General features: G+C 34.7%; 1 protein-coding gene across 2 annotated transcripts in view; it reads left to right on the forward strand.

Annotated features, from left to right (window-relative positions):
• Nucleotides 1-19,925, forward strand: part of LOC114329196 (zinc finger homeobox protein 4) — a 1,197,903-nt gene that overhangs the window by 501,675 nt on the left and 676,303 nt on the right. The gene's annotated exons all lie outside the window — the stretch shown is intronic.

Genomic DNA, 19,925 nt, shown 5'->3' on the forward strand with positions numbered 1-19,925 from the left:
TACAATATCTGTAGTTTAAACGGACTAATTACTTCTTTGTTTTATTAATACCACTAGACATAAATTCATTATAGTGTACCTTGTTTTTCCACCAGCTAATAAATCTTTTCATTTAAATGCAAACACGAGTAAATAATTAGACGGCTGTAACATACACGAGTGGAACTCGCTGGAAATAAGCTAAGCGTTAAGTTCGCGTGTACCATTTACTGGGAATTATGGTAAAATACTGAAAACGTTATGTTTTAGTTTTCCAATATAAGTGTCTCTTTAATAAAATTACCACATATCTTACATCAATGGCGCGAATAATGACACACACCAATACTCCAGGAAAATACGCAAAAATCCCTGTTTGCGACTTTAAACAATCCAGGTAATATCTGACAACTTTTTTAGTTATTGTAAACCTATAAGCAGAAGACCTATCTGTTTTCTGCTAAGAGTTCGGAGCCGTTTTTTAATTAACAATTTAGTGCAAAAATCGCAAATTGCTCGATTTTTTGCTCCCTATTAAAAAGCTAAATAGTTGACTTAAAATTAAAATGGCGATTTTTGAAAGTTAAAAAGTCAATTTGTTTCTTCGCAATCTGCAAAATAAGGAGACACTGTTATTTGTTAATAACTTTTATTAAAATTAACCTAGAACTTTCGTATTCACCCAAAGTTGGGTATGAGAGTAATTAACAAACCCTCAAAAGTTTTACTAAACTTTTAATAAACAAACATCACAAATTAGCTTAAAAGATACAATAATTTCAAGCATATCAAATGAAAGTTTATTATCAATATGTGTCAAAAAAGTTTTAAAAAATCATTTTTCTACTGCCGTGCTAAAAGAGTCACTTTCACGCAAGCATTTCGTTTACGAAAGTTGCACTTTCCCGCACGGCGTGCGTGAAAGTAAATTTGTCCCGCACGGCGTGCGGGAAAGTAAAATACCTTGTAATATGACATTATAATATATTATAGTATATGCAATAAACTAATATATATTATTTATTAATTTATTTCAAATGTATCTTATTGTGTTCATGTTTTAATGAAATTAGCGCGATAATTCGACGAAATAAAATTATTTTAACATAATATTTAAAAGTCAGATCAGTAGACAATTACAATGGTTTTGAATCGTCGTCATGGAAACCAATATCGTCGTCGTGGTAACCCATTATATTGAAAGTTTGGTTTTGACAACATTGTCAAAGAATTAATTTGTGTATTTTCACTTCCAAATAAAAATTGATATAATTCTATTTCTTGTGGCTTTTTTCCAAACGTACGGCCCTAGAAAAAATATTGTTCCTAACTCATGCGGAAAGTGTCTTCCCCGCACTCGACTGCTTGCCCGAACTCCGGTATCGCGTCGTTCGGGTCAACGGTAGTCTCGTGCGTGAAAGTATCACTTTCCGCACTAGTTAAGAAAATAACTATTTTATACCAAAAATCGTTTTGCAAAATTACTGTTATTTTTAACGTATAAACAATTAGAAAGCTATTATTCTTAGATGAAATATTTTTCAATATTTAAAAAGCTGACAAGTACAAGTACACGAATTTAAACACAAAACAAAGTCATTCTATGACGATTATAGTATAAGAGCTGGGAGCGGATGTTGTGCGTGATAAGTAATATGAAAAAACAATATGGGGATATGTTGAACTAGTTGTGTACATTACTTTCCCCAATGACCGAAAACCAGAGTGGGGGCCGAGGGTAGATATAAGGGGTCAAAGTCGGGGTTCTTATTATTTTTTTTTGTGACGCTCTTGATAGAGATAGTGCACCAAAATTTGGGAATAAGTAGGTCATGACGTAACTAATTAAAATCTCCAGGGGCGGAAACTTGCGTGGCCGACAAAGGGGTGGGAGAAGGGGTGAATATAAAAATTATAATTGGGTTTTTTGTGACGTTCCTGATCGAGATAGTGCACCAATGTTTGGGAATAAGTAGACCATGATATAACTAAGTAAAATCCCCAGAGCCGGAAACCAGATTGAAGGACGAGGGTAGTTAAAAGGGGTTAACGTCGCGGTTTTTATTATTTTTTTTGTGACGCTCATGATCGAGATAGTGCACCAAAATTCGGGAATAACTAGTTCATGACCTAACTAATTAAAATCTCCAGGGGCGGAAACCTGCGTGGCCGACAAAGGGGTGGGGGAAGGGGTGAATATAAAAATTAGAATTGGGTTTTTTGTGACGTTCCTGATCGAGATAGTGCACCAATATTTGGGAATAAGTAGACCATGACATAACTAAGTTAAATCCCCAGAGCCGGAAACCAGAGTGGGGGACGAGGGTAGTTATAAGGGGTCAAAGTCCCGGTTTCTATTATTTTTTTTGTGACCCTCCTGATCGAGATAGTGCACCAAAATTTGGTAATAAGAAGGTCATGGTGTAACTAAGTAAAATCTGCAGGGGCGGAACGTTGCTTGGCCGACAAAGGGGTGGGGACAGGGGTGAATATAAAAATTATAAGGGATTTTTTGTGACGTTCACATTTGAGATAGTGAACCAAAATTTTTGAGTAAGTAGATCATGACGTAACTAAGCAAAATCTCCAGGGGCGGAAACCAGAGTTGAGGATGAGGGTAGTTTTAAGAGGTCGAAGTCGCAGTTTGTATTGTTTTTGTGTGACGCATCACAATATTTGTCCCCCACGCAGCGTTCCGCACCTGGAGATTTCACTTGGTAATGTCATGATCTACTTATTCCCAAATTTTGATGAACTATCTCGATTACGAACAGCAAAAAACCCCTTATATTTTTATACTTACCCCTGCCTACCACCCCTTTGTACCCCAATCAGCGTTCCGCCCCTGGAGATTTTACTTAGTTACGTCATGACCTACTTACTCCCAAATTTTGGTGTACTATGTCCATCATGAGCGTCACAAAAAAAAATAAAAACCACGACTTTTACCCCTTATAACTACCCTCGTCCCCCACTCTGGTTTCCGGCTCTAAAGATTTAACTTGCTATGTCATGGTCTACTTATTCCCAAATGTTGGTGCACTATCTCCATCACGAACTTCTCAAAAAACCCTTATATTTTTTATATTCACCCCTTCCCCCACCCCTTTGTCGGCCACGCAGCGTTCCGCCCCTGGAGATTTTAATTAGTTACGTCATGACCTCCTTATTCCCAAATTTTGGTGCACTATCTCTATCAAGAGCGTCACAAAAAAAAATAATAAAAACCGCGACTTTGACCCCTTATATCTACCCTCGGCCCCCACTCTGGTTTCCGGCCGTTAGGAAAAGTAATTTACACAACTAGTTCAACATATCCCCATATAGTTTTTCCATATTACTTATCACGCACAAAATCCGCTTCTATCTCTCCGACATTAGGTAAAAATTAGAGATGAGATTAAACAGACGACATTGTCTGTGACTGATAAAAATGAGGCGAATTGGACCATAGTAAGGGGCAATTAAAAATTCAAACATTCAAAAATATTAATGAACTTCCAAATACAGTAAGTTTTTTATCTCAGGTTCTAGTTGATAGATTTTATTTTTTTTTATTATGTACTTTTTGCGTACATTACAAATATGCAAAGTTTTAATAATATTATTAATTAACAAACAACGTTTATTAAAAATTAATGAATGCAAATAGTTTATATCTTTGTGGGATCAGTACATACCGGAGGGACTGAAGAAATTTGGATACAATTGCATCTCGCGCCAAGACAATGAAGTTGACTTTACTAAGTAACAAGACATTTACTCAATACACACATACTACACATTACACGACCTAATTGCAAAATCAACTGTACCATGCTCATGGCCATTAGTCATTAGTACATAGTGTATCGCAGTAGGTATTTAGTACCGTTGCTAGGAAAGTGATGTTGGTTAGCAATTTGTTGTTAACGTAAACAAAGTTTGCTGTTACCGAAAAAATCCAAAGAAACATACGACGAGGAATACGCTAAATTTCAACAATGGATGGCAAAAAATATTACTGACTGCGGAAATGTTTGACTTTTGTTGTTTCCTATTGCAATAATTTCTTTATGCCCTCGCGGACATAAAGTATAGCATTATGTGGTTACTAAGTAACTAAGTAATAAATACACAATATTTAATCGGTATGACATAAAAAAATAATTCTTACTTTTTATATAATCGTACTATCTTCTTGTAAAATTTGTGGAAACATTATCAGCTTTTCGAATATGTAAAAATATTTTTTCTACGAACAATATTTTTAAAGTTACTCTAAATGTTTATAAACTTAAAATCGAGGGGCTCCAGCGAAAACCCGATAACTAACAAAACCATTGTTTAGAGCAGCGGTTCTCAAACTTTTTGAGTCATGTACCACCTACAGTTCTTTTAGTTATTTTTGATACCACCTATATTTTTAGATTATATTATCAAGACTTACCAAGTACTACAATTTTATTTTTTTTTGTGTTTTGTGTACCACCGCAAATAATGATATGTACCACCAGTGGTACATGTACCACAGATTGAGAACCGCTGGTTTAGAGATAATCGCGATTAAAGATTTTAGGAAGTTTGAAGAAGATTCAAAATCGTCATAAGAAGTTTTATCAAATATTTGTTATAGCCAAATGGCAAAGAATTTAATATTTAGTTAAAATAATTTATTTTGAGTTTAATTTCTAAAAATGTATTTACAAAAAAAAATAAAACCTGATATTTATCGGGTTTTACCTCGTTGAATGAGTATAACATTTGACTTTATTGGTTTTTATTTTGAATTTTTTTAATTATAAAATAAAACTTAATTGTATATTACTTCAACAAAAATAAATTAATCTGCATTATTTTTACAAAATTAAAAGGTAAAATAATATGTCTTCTTCCGATTCTTCTCACATCATTACGTCTGGAATTCGATCTACGATATAATTACCGGTTTTTAAATTTGTTATTCAAGCATGCACCTCTTCTGGAAAGTATTTTCTTGGCACATCTTTATCAAATCCGGTTTCTTTGTTTCACTTATTGGAAATGGACCTTTATATAACTTTGGTAAATTGCCCGGAGTTGGTAAGTCTATGGTTGCTATTTGGGATGAAATTTGTTTTAGCCTTTTAGGGCCTAGAGTAGCAGTTTCTTTTTTTTAATTCAAACCAATATCTTCTGACATTTTTATTAACTGGTTACCGTTTTCCGCTATTTTCTTTTTTAGAATATCATCCAGTAGAATCACTGTTAGCTACAGCATTTATTATATCATGTGAGAATATACACAGCGTTTTTTAAAAAACTTTTGACACACTGGAATTCATTCATGGTAAACTAGTGGAAAGAAACATTTCTTATTAAATGTTCGTTCCTTTCTTTGGGAAGTTTTAGGGACAAGTTTAGTCCTAATTAGTTTGACAGTTATATTGTACAAAATCAAAATTTTTCTAGACTAGACTACTACTACTAAACTCCAGTAATTTCTACAGTTTCAATAGTCTTCAGGCAATTTTTCAGTACACTTAAATTTAAATTTACTACAATTGGTTTGCTGTGGTACCTTGGAAGCTCTGAGTTTGTTTTTCATTATAAATATGGGTCCCATTCTAACCGCTTTTTTTCGTAATATTCAATTGTCAATTTACGCCATCTTTTACTGGGTTTTCGCAGGAAAAAGTGTGCTGAAATTTAATAAATTATTATAGTCTAAAATTTTTTATCGGATTTTCGCATGAATATATTTTGTCAAAATGAACAATTTTGTAATCTTCATCTCCGATAAAATTAATTATCAGTTTTTGACTTACAAATATTTCTAATAAAATTAGTAACTTTACACTGGAAAAAAGAAGATAAATGATTCTACCGGATTCTCATATTATAATTATAAATATGTTTACAACAAAGTAAATTTTTATTAGTTATTGTGCTTAAAAATGTTAATATTAAATAATAACATTAACCAGTGGTAGGGGACGTATTTTTACTATAGCAGAAATAAAAATACCGGATTTCATAATTTTGTTATTAATCGGGTTTTCGCTCGAACCCCTCGAAATATCGATCATTTTGCATTAGTATTTACAACTATAATAAATCGTTTTGATCTTTTTGAATATACATAATGTATATTAATAGTATAAATCTTTCATTTGGTAGGTACCCGTAAAATTGCTCTATCGACATTATTTTTTTCTCTCTTATGTTATTGTATAAAAGGTATCTGCGATAAACAAATAGAATCACTTATAAACTACTTGTAGGATCCGTCTCAAATTTTTAGCGTTTGTTAATTTCCACAATAGCTAAGTTTAGATGAAATACCAAAGTTCTAGGTTAATTTTAATAAAATAACCAAATAACGATTTTACCTTATCTTGCAGCTCATACAGCAACAAATTGACTCTTAACCTTTCAAAAATCGCCAGTTTCCATGTTCTAGAAAATTAAATTTTGTAATTTTATGTCTTTTTTAACTATTTAACTTTTTAATAACGTGCAAAATTATTTAAAACGGCTCTGCATTTTTGGAAGGAAACAGGTAGGTTTTCTTTCTTTAGTACTACAATAATAAATCTCTTACTTCCCTGGACTAAAATTACCACATATCTTACATCAATGGCGCGAATAATGACACACACCAAAGTTGAGCGTAAAATGTTAGCCGTGGAAATTATGCGTTAATGTTAACTACCAGTATTGTGGAGCAATATAATAGTTATGGGACTGGAAAATAAAGAACTGCTGCAAAAATAAAAAAGTCGTATTAGGTTTTATTGTAAAAGCTATGAAATACATTGCTGCTGAAATTAGGTTTTAGCTTTGAAACTAATTAAACAAAAAAAATCACAATGTTATTGGATAACATTGCAGTTGGGGTATCATTTATCAGTAAGTGTAGGTTTCTGGTCAGCACTCATCATAATCATCAATGTTGTTACAACTCCCCGTAAGTATTTGCCACGTTTACTATTGCCTCTCATGTTTGTCGGTCCTGTTCCACTGTTTCCCATTGCTTCACTCCCATTATCTACAGATCCTCTCGGACTGCACCTTTTTAAGGCTGTCCTATAGTCCTCTGCCATCAGGTCTTTCCCAAAACACTTTTTCTTCTTTCTAGCATGATCGGTAATGCTAGTAGGCTACTGCCTGTTCATTGCCGTCAAGTCTTCTCCAGACGATGAGGTCCGCTGAAGACCTCATTAGGGCGCATTCTCGCCATCGTTTTGGTTGTCTAACCTGTGGTCTTTTGTCTACTGGGTGATTCGTTTTTGCGCTTTTAACGAGTCTGGTGTCCTCCATTCTCTTTATATGTTTATTCCAATATCTTCGTCTCTATCTGACCCACCTTCCTATGTCCAGTATTCCACAGTTTTCTCTAATGTCTTTACTTCTTATTTGCCACGTAAAGTTTTACCTTGTACATATACTACTTTTTGCTGTCCTCATTTCAACTGTTCTCATCATTTGTAACGTTCCGTTTGTGTCTTGTGGTCTTGATGCTGCCGCATATATTATAATAGGTCTTATTGTTTTTTTATATACTTTGACTTTGCTTTTAGTATTTAGATATTCGACTTCCATACGACTTCTTTCAGGCATCCCGAGATTCTAACTGCTTTCATTGTTTGTTTGTTTGAGAGACAGGCAGATAGCTTTGACCTCTTTTGAGAGATTTCCATACCTTGTTATTTCCGCTCCAAAATATTTGAAGTGATTTATCTGTTCCACAGTTTTGGAGCCAATTTCCAATTTGCATCTTATCGGTTCTTTGGAAATCACTAGGCACTTAGTCTTCTCGGTGTTGATAAGCATATTTAGTTCTTTAGCTTTAGTATTAAATACATGCAGTAGCCTTTGGAGATTGTCTTCAGAATCGGCGATAAGGACAGTTGTTTCAGCGTGACAAACGACTCTAAAGAATGTGTTATCATCATCATCATCATCAGTGGCGTTACAGCTCTTTATGAGCCAAAGCCTTTTTCAGAACAATCCTTCATTCGCCCCTGTCTCTGGCAACTCTTCTCCGTGCTCTAATTCCAATAGATTTTAAATCAGTTTCTATGTTGTCTTGGTACCTAAGTCTCGGTCTTCCTCTTGCTCGTTGTCCTATCGACCCTCTTCGGTCAAAAACTTTTCTGACTATGGCATGTTCCTGTCGCCTGATTACATGACCTATCCATCTAAGGCGTGCTACCTTAATGAACTGTACGTCAGGTTCTCCAAAATTTCTATACAGCTCAAAGTTGTAACGCCTGCGCCACAAACCTTGTTCTTTTATGCCACCACATATTCGTCTTAGGATTTTTCGCTCAAAACGTTTGAGCAGTTCTTGGTCATTCTGAGTAAGTGATCAAGTTTCTGAGCCATATGTTAGCACTGGTCTTATTAGTGTTTTGTAGACAGTCAATTAAATTTTTCTAGGTATTTTTGAGGCCATCTGTCTTCTTAAGCCATAGTAGCACTTATTGGTGAGCACTATTCTTCTTTTAATTTCTTCATTGACATTGTTATCTCTATTTAGCAGCGAGCCTAAGTATATGAAGGTGTCGACCCCTTCCAGTTCTAGGTCGTCAATTATTATTCTTGTAGGTGTCGGGTTGCTTGACCTACTGCAACACATATATTTGGTCTTTTCAACATTTATGTTTAGCCCCATTCTCTGTGCAGATGCTCTTAACGACCGAAATGCTTCAGTCAGAGATTCTATAGATCTACCTATGATGTGTATGTCATCTGCGTATCCGACAATTTGTACTGATTTGTTAAAGATAGTACCATTCGTATTCATTTGGGACTCTATAATGGGTCTTATTGTTGTTTTATATATTTTGACTTTGCTTTCAGTATTTAGATATTTGTTCTTCCATACGACTTCTTTCAGGCATCCCAAGATACTAGCTGATTTCATTGTTTAAGGGAGAGAGAGACAGATAGCTATGACCTCTTTTAAGAGATTTCCATAGCTTGTTATTTCCGCTCCAAGACATTTGAAGTGATTCATGTCTATGTCATCTGCGTATCCGACAATTTGTACTGATTTGTTAAAGATAGTACCATTCGTATTCATTTGGGACTCTCGAATTATTTTTTCTAATGCCAGGTTAAATAAGAGACACGACAGTCCATCATTCTGTCTTAGTCCATTTTTGCAATGGAAGGGTCTTGAGAAATCGTTTTGGATTTTTACCATGCTCTCTGCTCCTGTGAGCGTAAGTTCAGTTAATTGGACAAGTTGAAGCGGTATTTGAAATTCTACCATAGCAAGTAGAAGTTTACCTCTATTAACTGAGTCGCATGCGGCTTTGAAGTCCACGAATATGTGGTGGGTGTCGACGCCGAACTCTAGGGTTTTTTCAAGGATACCTCGCTGTAAATATCTGGTCCGTTGTTGATTTATTAGGACGGAAACCGCACTGATATCCTCCTACTATTTCTTCAGCGCAGGGGAGAAGTCTTTTGTACAATACGTTGGACAACACTTTATATGCCATATTGAGTAGAGTGATGCCTCTATAATTATCACACATCATCATGTCTTCCTTTTTGTGTAGAGGACACAGTGCACCCAACTTTCAGTCTGTGGGTGTTTCTTTCTGTTGCCAAATTGCAGTTATCGGTTTATGCATTTGTTTCAAGAGGTTGTCGCCGCAGTTTTTGAAAAGTTCAGAGGGAGATTATCCGAACCGGGGCTTTGGTATTTTTAAGCGTGACCCGTCAAAATAGCCCGGTCAAAACAGCCCCGTCAAAAAAGCCCCGTCAAAATAGCCCGAACACAAAATAGCATCGACAAAATAGCCCGCAAACAAAATAGCCCCGACAAAATAGATCGCACACAAAATAGCCCCGGTCAAAACAGCCCCGACTAAAATAGCCCCGGCGAAAACAGCCTCTTATAAACAATTACATAATTAAAAATGAATAACCATTTTCAATTTCGTTGCAAAACGAAAATACAGCCGAACAATATTCCAGTCCAATCAGAGAGTGCTGCAAGCACCTCTACCGGTTTCGAAACTTATTAGTCTCTCATCAGGAGGCACATATGCTGCTCTCCCTGATCCAACCAAAACAAACCCCAGCGTGCAGTCCCGAATTGCAACGAACGAAATGGCATAGATGCCCTAGCGGCAACTGCTAGCAAAAGACTAAGTTTTCACTCTAATGGCATATAGCATATCCCACCAGAATGAAAACAATGGGAACCTTCTCTGGTAACACCTCCGAGGCTTCTACAATTTGCAAGCCATACGGATGCTGAGACTAAGGAAGATGAGGGAATTCTACAATTTACAATTCACGTCCCATCTGCTCAGCGCGGTAAAGTTCCAAAGAGACTGGTTCCCTTCATACTCCGCACAGAGTAAATGTAAATCAAAAATGAATAACCATTTTCAATTTCGTTGCAAAACGAAAATACAGCCGAATAATATTCCAGTCCAATCAGAGAGTGCTGCAAGCACCTCTACCGGTTTCGAAACTTATTAGTCTCTCATCAGGAGGCACATATGCTGCTCTCCCTGATCCAACCAAAACAAACCCCAGCGTGCAGTCCCGAATTGCAACGAACGAAATGGCATAGATGCCCTAGCGGCAACTGCTAGCAAAAGACTAAGTTTTCACTCTAATGGCATATAGCATATCCCACCAGAATGAAAACAATGGGAAACTTCTCTGGTAACACCTCCGAGGCTTCTACAATTTGCAAGCCATACGGATGCTGAGACTAAGGAAGATGAGGGAATTCTACAATTTACAATTCACGTCCCATCTGCTCAGCGCGGTAAAGTTCCAACGAGACTGGTTCCCTTCATACTCCACACAGAGTAAATGTAAATGTAAATTACATAATTATTTATACAAGGTGTCCAAAAACTTTTTTATAATTTAAATTATTTGACAAAAAGGAAGAATGTATTTAATTTATTTAATTTAAAATGCATTTAACTGTTGCCCGAAAACAGAAAAAAATGTTTATATCATAAATAAACATTGATTTTCGCTTAACTTAAATGTTCAAACTTCCAAGAGGCAGGGAAGACAGGACTCGAATTCTCTGAAAAGACCATTTTTATTTAATGTGGTTAAGACAAACATCTGAATTGAGGATAATTACCATTTCCGAAAAAATGTATTTTTAAGGAATGATTTCATGATGAATTCTGAAGAGAGCTTTTTTGTCGGGGCTATTTTGTCGGGGCTATTTTGTCGGCGGGCTATTATTCCGCGGCTATTTTGTCTGCAGGCTATTTTGTCGGAGCTATTTTGTGTGCGGGATATTATGTCGGGGCTATTTTGTCGGAGCTTTTTTGACGGGGCTATTTTGACGGGGTACCATGTTTGGTAAAGTGTTGGGATAACTTCTCTAATAATTTTTCGGTGGGGAGTGGCTGTCTATCATCTTCATTAATTTGAAGCATGGGATCCTCCATCTCGCCATCTCCATGATTGCCACTAAGCAGTTCTTCAAAATGTTGCGCCCATCTGTTTAGTATCTGTTCCTTGTTACTAATTATAGAGCCGTCCCTCTCTTTACAGGCTATTATTCTGGGTTTGAAGTCTTTTCTGCAGCTATTTATCTGTTGGTAGAATTTTCGTATGTCTTTTCCATTGTGGTAGTTAACAATTTCCTTTAGAGCGTGTTCGTATTGTTCTTTCTTTTTTCTTCTGAACATTCTCTTTTCCTCCCTTCTAAGATTTTCATAATCTTCCAGAGTTGACCTCGTTCTGCGCTGCTGGAGTCTCTTATATGCTTCATTTTTTTTATTGGTTAATGTCTACACTCTTCGTCGAACCAATCCTCGTTTTTCTTGATAGGTTTTAATACAGTGTCAGCCGCTATGTGCATGGCTTCTTTACATTTAGTCCAATGCTCTTCTATACTTAAATTTTCACCGATGTTTGGTAACGTTTCGTCTAAGATTTTCATGTAATTAGCTCTAGCAGTTTCAGATTTTAGCACCTCAAAATTATATTTTGTGGATTTTGTGCTGTGACCTTTTTTTGCGTTAGATATGCGCGTTCTAAGCTTTAATTTTTATAAGGTAGTGGTCGGAGTCTATATTAGCACCTCTACGTGCTCTTACGTCCAGTAAATCGGAGAAATGTCGACTATCTATGAGTACGTGGTCAATCTGATCCTTGGACTGGCCGTCTGGTGATTGCCACGTGGCTTTATGGATGTTTTTGTGTGGAAAGCACGTACTTACTACCAGCATTCCTAATGATGCCGCGAGTTTAATCAGCCGTAAACCATTTTGGTTACTGACCGTACGGAGACTATGTTGGCCAATAGTTGTTCTGTAGATTGTTTCTTGGCCAACTTTAGCATTAAGATCGCCAATGATAATTTTTATGTCATTGTCCTGAAATTTTCTATAAGTGCTTTCCACTTTCTCATAAAATAGGTCTTTCTCCTTGTCTTCTTTATCTTCAGTTGGAGCATGAACATTGATAATGCTGTAGTTAAAGAACCTGCCCCTTAATCGCAATCTACATATTCTTGGGCTTAAAATGTGTTACCCATCTTAAATCCAGCTGTTCTGGGAAGGTTTTCAGTTATTTTCTCCATTATTAAATTAAATATGAAAGGGCTCAGTGAATCGCCTTGACGGATTCCTGTGTTTATGACTATGGCTTCTGTTGTCAAATATCCTACTTTAATTTTTGTTTTACATTGTTTGTGAATATCGTGTACTATGTTAATATCGTGTCGTACTTCCCAAAACACATTATTTAAAAGCGTTTTTGGCAAAATTTTCACCCGTACCCTTCAGATTTTTTTAAAGGGGATATTTGATATTTTTGAACAAAAATCAGCAAAGAAACTTAATCAAAAACAGTTATTATATAGAAGCGGCCTCACAACCTGGATAATTTAAAATGTTAAAGAAAATTTAGAGAGATTGGATCATCTTAAGCATTAATGGTACACATCTAAATCTGGCGAGTGCAGTAAAGTAACTTGGGATAATATTAAACTCGAGGCTTACTTAGAATCAGCAAATAGAACGAATAATCAAAAGAGCGGTAACTACGTTGATGGTAGAAAGATGCACTCATGGAAAAATAGGCGGTTTAAACCAGACATGTTATATTGGATTTGGATGGAAAAACAGTCATATCGCCAAACTAAGCAAGATCAAAGGCTTGCTTACCTCGGAATCGCAAGGATCATGAGGGTCACACTAATGGCAGCTGTGGAAGCACACCTCATTTACATATAAGTAACACAGGGATTACACCTGAGTTACCTATCAGTTAGTAATATCATACATGAAATTATGGAGACGAAATTGAGGATTACAATACTGTTATTCAAAAAAGAAAATAAAAAAGACTTAAAAAACTACAGACCTATCTCATTACTCTTACAAATGTACAAAGTCTTTATTAGAATTATAACCAACAAACTAACAAAAATAAGATAGACAGTTGTCAGCCAGTTGAACAAGCAGGTTTTAGAAAAGGGTTTAGTACCATAGATCATGTCCTCACTAAGAAAATATTGATAGAGAAGGAAAATGAATGCAACCGAGATAGTTTTTAGACTATGAAAAGGCGTTCGATAGTGTCGACATATGGGCGATAGAAAAAGCTCTAAATAACAGCAGAATAGACTCCACGTACAGGCAACTCTTACATACCATCTATAAAATAGGAACCATGACAGTCTATAAAGGAAAAACAAAACAATCAAAACTAATCCCTTAGCACTCCATAGAGGCGTAAGACAATGACATGTAATATATCCAAAGCTCTTTACCTTAGCTCTGGAAAACGTCTTTAAAGAACTGTAATTGGAAGGCATGGGTATCAACATAAACGGAAAGATACTCAATCACTTCAGATATTGCGATGATGTTGTTCTTATTACAACCAACCAAGAAGAACTAGCCACAATGCTGACTCAACTAGTACAAGCATCAGAGAAAATATGATTTTAAATGAACATAAGTAAAACAAAAATCATGACAAATACAAATGACAGAATAAATATAAATATAAATAACGTAAATATTGAGGTTGTTGACAAATATAATATACCTGGGCCAAATAATCAAAGCTAATAAAGAGAACCAAACAATTGAAGTACAAAAAAGAATCAGATTGGCGTGAGCAGCGTTTGGAAAATTAAGATATGGATACTAAAAAGCACAAAGATACAACAGTACCTTAAAATCCCGTGTATTTGATCAGTGCATCTTTCCTGTTCTGACGTATGGCTCAGAAACTTGGACATTACAAAGGCTAACATAAACAAAATATAAATAACTCAAAGAAAAATTGAAAGATCTATGTTGGGAATAAAACTGCAAGACAGAAAATCAAACAAATGAATAAGAGAGAAAACAAAAGTAAAAAATGTTACAGAACTTATGTAGGGTCGGTAGACTAAAGCACATAATTCAAAAACTATAGATTTTCAGAAATCGAATAAAACTGTATAAAAAAATAATTTAATATTTCTTAAAAACATTTGTTGTCTTTTGTGAGAGTGTGTATAACATATTTACTAGTAGCTAAGTATGACTCTATAAAAAAGTATGGAAAATTGTTTTTCCTGACTTATGTTAAAAAGAACACAAGCATATTATGACTTATGTCTAACAGCACAACTAGGTATTTTAGTTTGTTACAACACAATATTTTCTTCCATTAATCCATATTACCTACATTTTCCTTACTAGACAAATTTATATAAAATTTATGGAAAAAATTCATTTAGTATTCTAGAAACTAAGTCATCTTTTTTTCTTTTGATATAGGTAAAGGCAATAGTGATACAACTGGAATGTCACTAGCTCAACACGCCTAACTTCACGCTCCCAACTTTGATGTACCCAAAAAGCATAGGCCCTAAATTGGATAAGACCTATCATATTCACAGCAACTCGGATAGATAATATTAAGAAAAATAAATATTTAGAATATTATAGAAATTGAATCAATGATGTATCAAAGTTGCGCGTGAAGTTAGGCGTGTTGATGACAGTTGAGATTTTGAGGGTGACCCATAAGAGTAGGCCATTAATATGGCCTCCGTCTTAAATGTATCTTGTGAAATTCTGATTCCATTTGTAAGGTGTATTTGTAGAATATCATTTTAAATTTCGTATCATAGCGGAGCCACCTTTTGTCCAACCATTTAACCTGCTTTCCATCTACATCTTTATTTCTTAACAACAAAGTCAAAAGTCCAAAAAGCCAGTATTTCCACAACTTGAAATTTGTTACTTCTAGCCTAATAGGTTGACTCCAGTCATGAGGATAATATATTTGGATTTCTGTTTTCTTTTTCTTCTTTTCTGTTATCCCATGAACTGTTCAACTTCTAAATAGCTATGTCCGGGAACCATAAATTGATGGTCGATTCTCTCTAATTGTAAGTTATGTACAGCCCACGTAAACATAGAACCCACGTGAGAATTTCTATTCTGACCTCCACAGGTACCAGAGTAAAATATTACACTTCTTGTGTTATTAGGTAGATTTGTTTGAAGATGTTTAAAGAGACAAGATGCAATCTGATTCGCTCCTCTAGCAGAAGTAGAGTCATACCACACATACCCTACAGCTTTTCCGGTATGGTCATGTATGGTCAAATTGAACGTCCACAACTGACGTTTATAAAAAGCTACATAAGAAGTCAGTCACTTGTACGGCAGGTATTATCATTTTGATACATCTGTGTGTCGATTTTTTAGATTCGTAAGCTTGATCTGCTGTCATTTTATGATTATCATGTTGCGAAGTTATTTCAGTTTTGTTTTGCTCATCTTGACAAAGTTGAATTTGTATTTTAAAATTATCACAAGTGTAGCATGTATCAACGCGGGGTTTTTGAAACACTATCCTAATTTGTTAAATTCTTGGCTGTAAGTTTTTATTGAAGGGGGTTTGATAGACAAATAGTTGATATATGTTGGTGATTGTTAGAAGGGAAGGCAAATACTTCATTGATGTACTCTATTTGGTGTAGTGACTTTCTTACGACAGAAGAGACAAAATATGTTTTTTTATTTCCTTCCTTTTGTCATCGGATATTTTATTTTTAGGTACAGTAAGTTGTTCCACACATATCATTAATTTTTGTACCACCTACTGAAGACTATTTCTTCATTGCCACCCCCTACAAATAACTTAATGCAGTCCATCTATTACAACAAAATATGTATAGGTATGTCTTCATACGAAATTTCTGTTTTTCAGGGTCTATTTCCCGTTGTCTTTGAGAAGCTTTTTGGCTCTCTTAGCCATGTTTTAGGTAGGTAGCTAAAGTTAAATATCTATATTCTTAAACAAGTAAGACCATAACGTCAAGTACTTGAGGTACCTAACAACTTAAGTCATACTTATAAATCAGCAAAACTGAATGTATCAGTTGTACTTTTTCACATAAGTCAACTTATGTTCTTTATAACGCCTATAGATTTATAGGAATTGAAAGGTTGAAGAAATACGCTACCTAAAATCAATGTGAAATAAACGTGTATGACTTATGTGCTTGAGTCAGTCGGTGGAGAAAAAATATATGGACATGTGCAGTGCATGTATAAAAAGAAAAATCGGTTTTTTTTGACTTATGTGCTTTAGTCTGCCGGCCCTAGATAAAACAAGGTTAGTGAAGATTTTCGGGTCACAATCGAGACAGGACGATAAAAGATGGAATGCTGAAATACAAAACTGGCGACCGTGGACAGGAAGAAGAGGGAGAGGAAGACTTCAGCTGCGATGGAAGGACGATATTGTAAATGGTTCAGGAACTCACTGGAAAAGCGCAGTCAAGGACAGACAGTTATGGAAAGATTTAGGGAAGGCATATGTCCAAAGCTGGATAGAAATGGGCTTAAAAAGAATAAGGAGTATGATTTACATTCACCCTATATATGGTGCTCAGCTCAGATGTATGCCTAAAGTACTGTTTTATAAGTAGACAGCCAACGAAAGAATTTGGCGGAAGAAGCATTCGTTCAAAGACGGCATTGTTATACCTGGTACAAAGACGGCTGTAAAACAGCAGAAGGGTCAAACATTTTTATTTTAATAAGAAAATATATCTCTGCATTATACAGGCAGATATTTTTGCAAGGTTGTAGTCTGCAAGAGAAATTAACTCGAGCTTAACACTAGCTCGAGCTAAAGCTTATCAATATATGCACAGGATATCCAAGCAGTCCAGGGAACACTTCAGAAGCCCTAAAGTATACTCTGTACTAGTTTGAGAATGCTAAAAGGAGCTCGACAGACAGGTGGAGGAGCATAATAATGTCACACTGGTATGGATTCCATGTCATTGAGAAATATACGGCAATCAAAGAGCTGATGCACTTGCCAGAAGAGCATCAGCTACAAAATACTTCGGTCCAGAATCGGCTGCCAAAAAAATCGTCCGCGATCGGAATAAAGCTTATATCTGAAAGTAACATAGCTCTTCACCATCAGCCCTTTTGAGTCCACTTCTGGACATAGGTTTCTCGTAAATAATTCCATAGCTCTTACTGGGAGAATATACCTGGTCAAACACATGGTAAAATATATAAGTATAAGACGGACATGTGCTAATAGTACTAAAGTATAGCCAAAAACAGGCAGGAGGTAGGCACTTACAAGAGTTATAAGGGACACCTGCATACAATGGTGTGCAGGTATCTGAAACTGTAAACCATAATATATGTTGCATTACTGTGATATATTACACCGCATACGGCAAACACATTTTGGAGAAAGTTAAGTGACTCAGTACATGGTATATCATGGAAAAAATATATCCACTAGACCTGTATAAGCTAGTATATGATTCCAGAATCCTGGAATTAGTCTCACGAAGGTATTGAAGATGTACCTACAATAAGTCAGTTGGCTGAAGAACCACCGGTTTATAATAGACGGTTTCCATGAAAAAGAAAAAGCACAAAAGTCGATTGTCATAAATTATTCAGCACATTGCAATAATATAAACTTTAATTGGAACTTTTTTTTATTAAAATAAAATAGGTATGTTGTAAGCAAAGCTTATTAGACCAGTAAGGATCTGTTTTTAGGTGGATGTGAGAGGTGGCATTCAGATTTTTGCGGATAAAGTTAGGTGATAACTTATTTAATAATAATTGATTTATGCTCCTTCTCAAATATGCCAGGAACATTATTAAAAAAAAATATTTAAAAATTTCAAAAAATTTCGTTTTTTTTTCTAATTTTTTTGCTTATAACTTTAAAACGATTCATTTTGGAACAAAGTCGTATAGGAATAAAACAAAGATAATTAAATTTTCTATTAGATGCGACTAGTTAAAAATGTCTTAATTTATCACACTTGCTGCAAAATAGCAATAAATATAAAATAAGGGGGCAAAACAAGCCTGTCCTTATTCAATGATTTTCCATCACTTAGGTTACACTTGGAACCTTCCTAATTCGCTTAGAAAATTTTTGTAATGTGCTAAAACCGTACACCAAATTTCATTAAAATTGACTTACTAGATTTTGAATAATAATTTGGCAATCTAAACTTTTTTAAAAAAATTAAATTTTTTTAAAATCTTGCACAACAAAAACTATAACATACAAAGGTTTGTCAATTTTTTTACATATAAAGAAGCACCCACCTATCTAATGCACTTTACAGAATTGAAATCGGATTATTTAAGCATCCTCAGCAATGTTTTAAAATTATAAACAATTTTTTGGCTTATAAACAAATTAGTCCTGTGGCCAGAAGGGGGTGCTACGGGCTCCTTTATTTAGATGGACTTACCCAAGATTTTTATGTATTTTTTGACTCGTAGAACACGATTTTTTTGGGTAACAGTTGATCCGGATGTCGGTAAGATTGTTATAAACAAAAGAACTTGAGGAATTACATAACATCGATTTTTCGCAAAATAAAACATTTTTTTGTATTTCTTGGGTAATTCTAAGCAAAAAATGTTCTTAGAAGTTTTTTCGTAGAATGCATAGTTTTCGAGATAAACGCAGTGAAACTTTCAAAAATTCGAAAAATTGCAATTTTTGAACGCGAATAACTTATGATTAAAAAATAAAATAGCATTTCTGCTGACAGCATTTGAAAGTTTAAGTCAAATTATACCGGTTTTAATTATTTACATTGCTAAAAATTAATTTTTTTATTATTAAACAAAGCTATTTGTTTATGAGCCAAAAAATTGTTTATAATTTTAAAACATTGCTGAGGCCCCTTAAATAACCTGATTTTAATTCTGGAAAGTGTATTAGATAGGTAGAGCATCTCTTTCTATGTTAAAAGATTAGCCAACTTCTAAATGGTTTACTTTTTGTTCAGAAAGATTTTAAAAAATTTGAACTTTTTTAAAAACATTTAGATTGCAAATTTATTATGCAAAATCTATTAGGTTGATTTTAATGAAATTTGGTACACGATTTAAGTATGTCACAAAGAATTTCCTAAGCGAATTACTAAGGTTCTAAGTGCCACCAAAGTGGTTAAAATCATTGAATAACAACAGGCGTATTTTGCCCCCTTATTTTGTATTTATTGCTATATTGCAGAAAAGGTAATAAGTTAAGACATTTTTGACCAGTCGTATGTCATACAAAATTCAATTATCTTTATTTTATTTCTCTACGACTTTGTTCCAAAACGAATCGTTTTAAAGTTATAAGCCAAGAAAGCAGAAAAAAATCGACGTTTTTCGAAATTATTAAGTATTTTAATTTTTTTATTAATGTTCCGGGCATATTTGAGAAGGAGCATAAGTCAATTACTATTACTGAAGATGTCACCTAACTTTATCTGCAAAAATCCGAATGCCACCTTTCACATCCAAAAATAGACGTTTTTTCACAGATCCTTACTGGTCTATATGGGCAAATATTTAAATTGTTTTATTTCGTCGTTACAGCATACAAAATATTCATTTTATAACAATCGATACGAGTATTATCCAAAATTCCTATTTGTATACAATGTATTTTTATTTTTTTAA

This window comes from Diabrotica virgifera, chromosome 6 (genome assembly GCF_917563875.1).
Source record: "Diabrotica virgifera virgifera chromosome 6, PGI_DIABVI_V3a".
NCBI classification, from domain to species: domain Eukaryota; kingdom Metazoa; phylum Arthropoda; class Insecta; order Coleoptera; family Chrysomelidae; genus Diabrotica; species Diabrotica virgifera.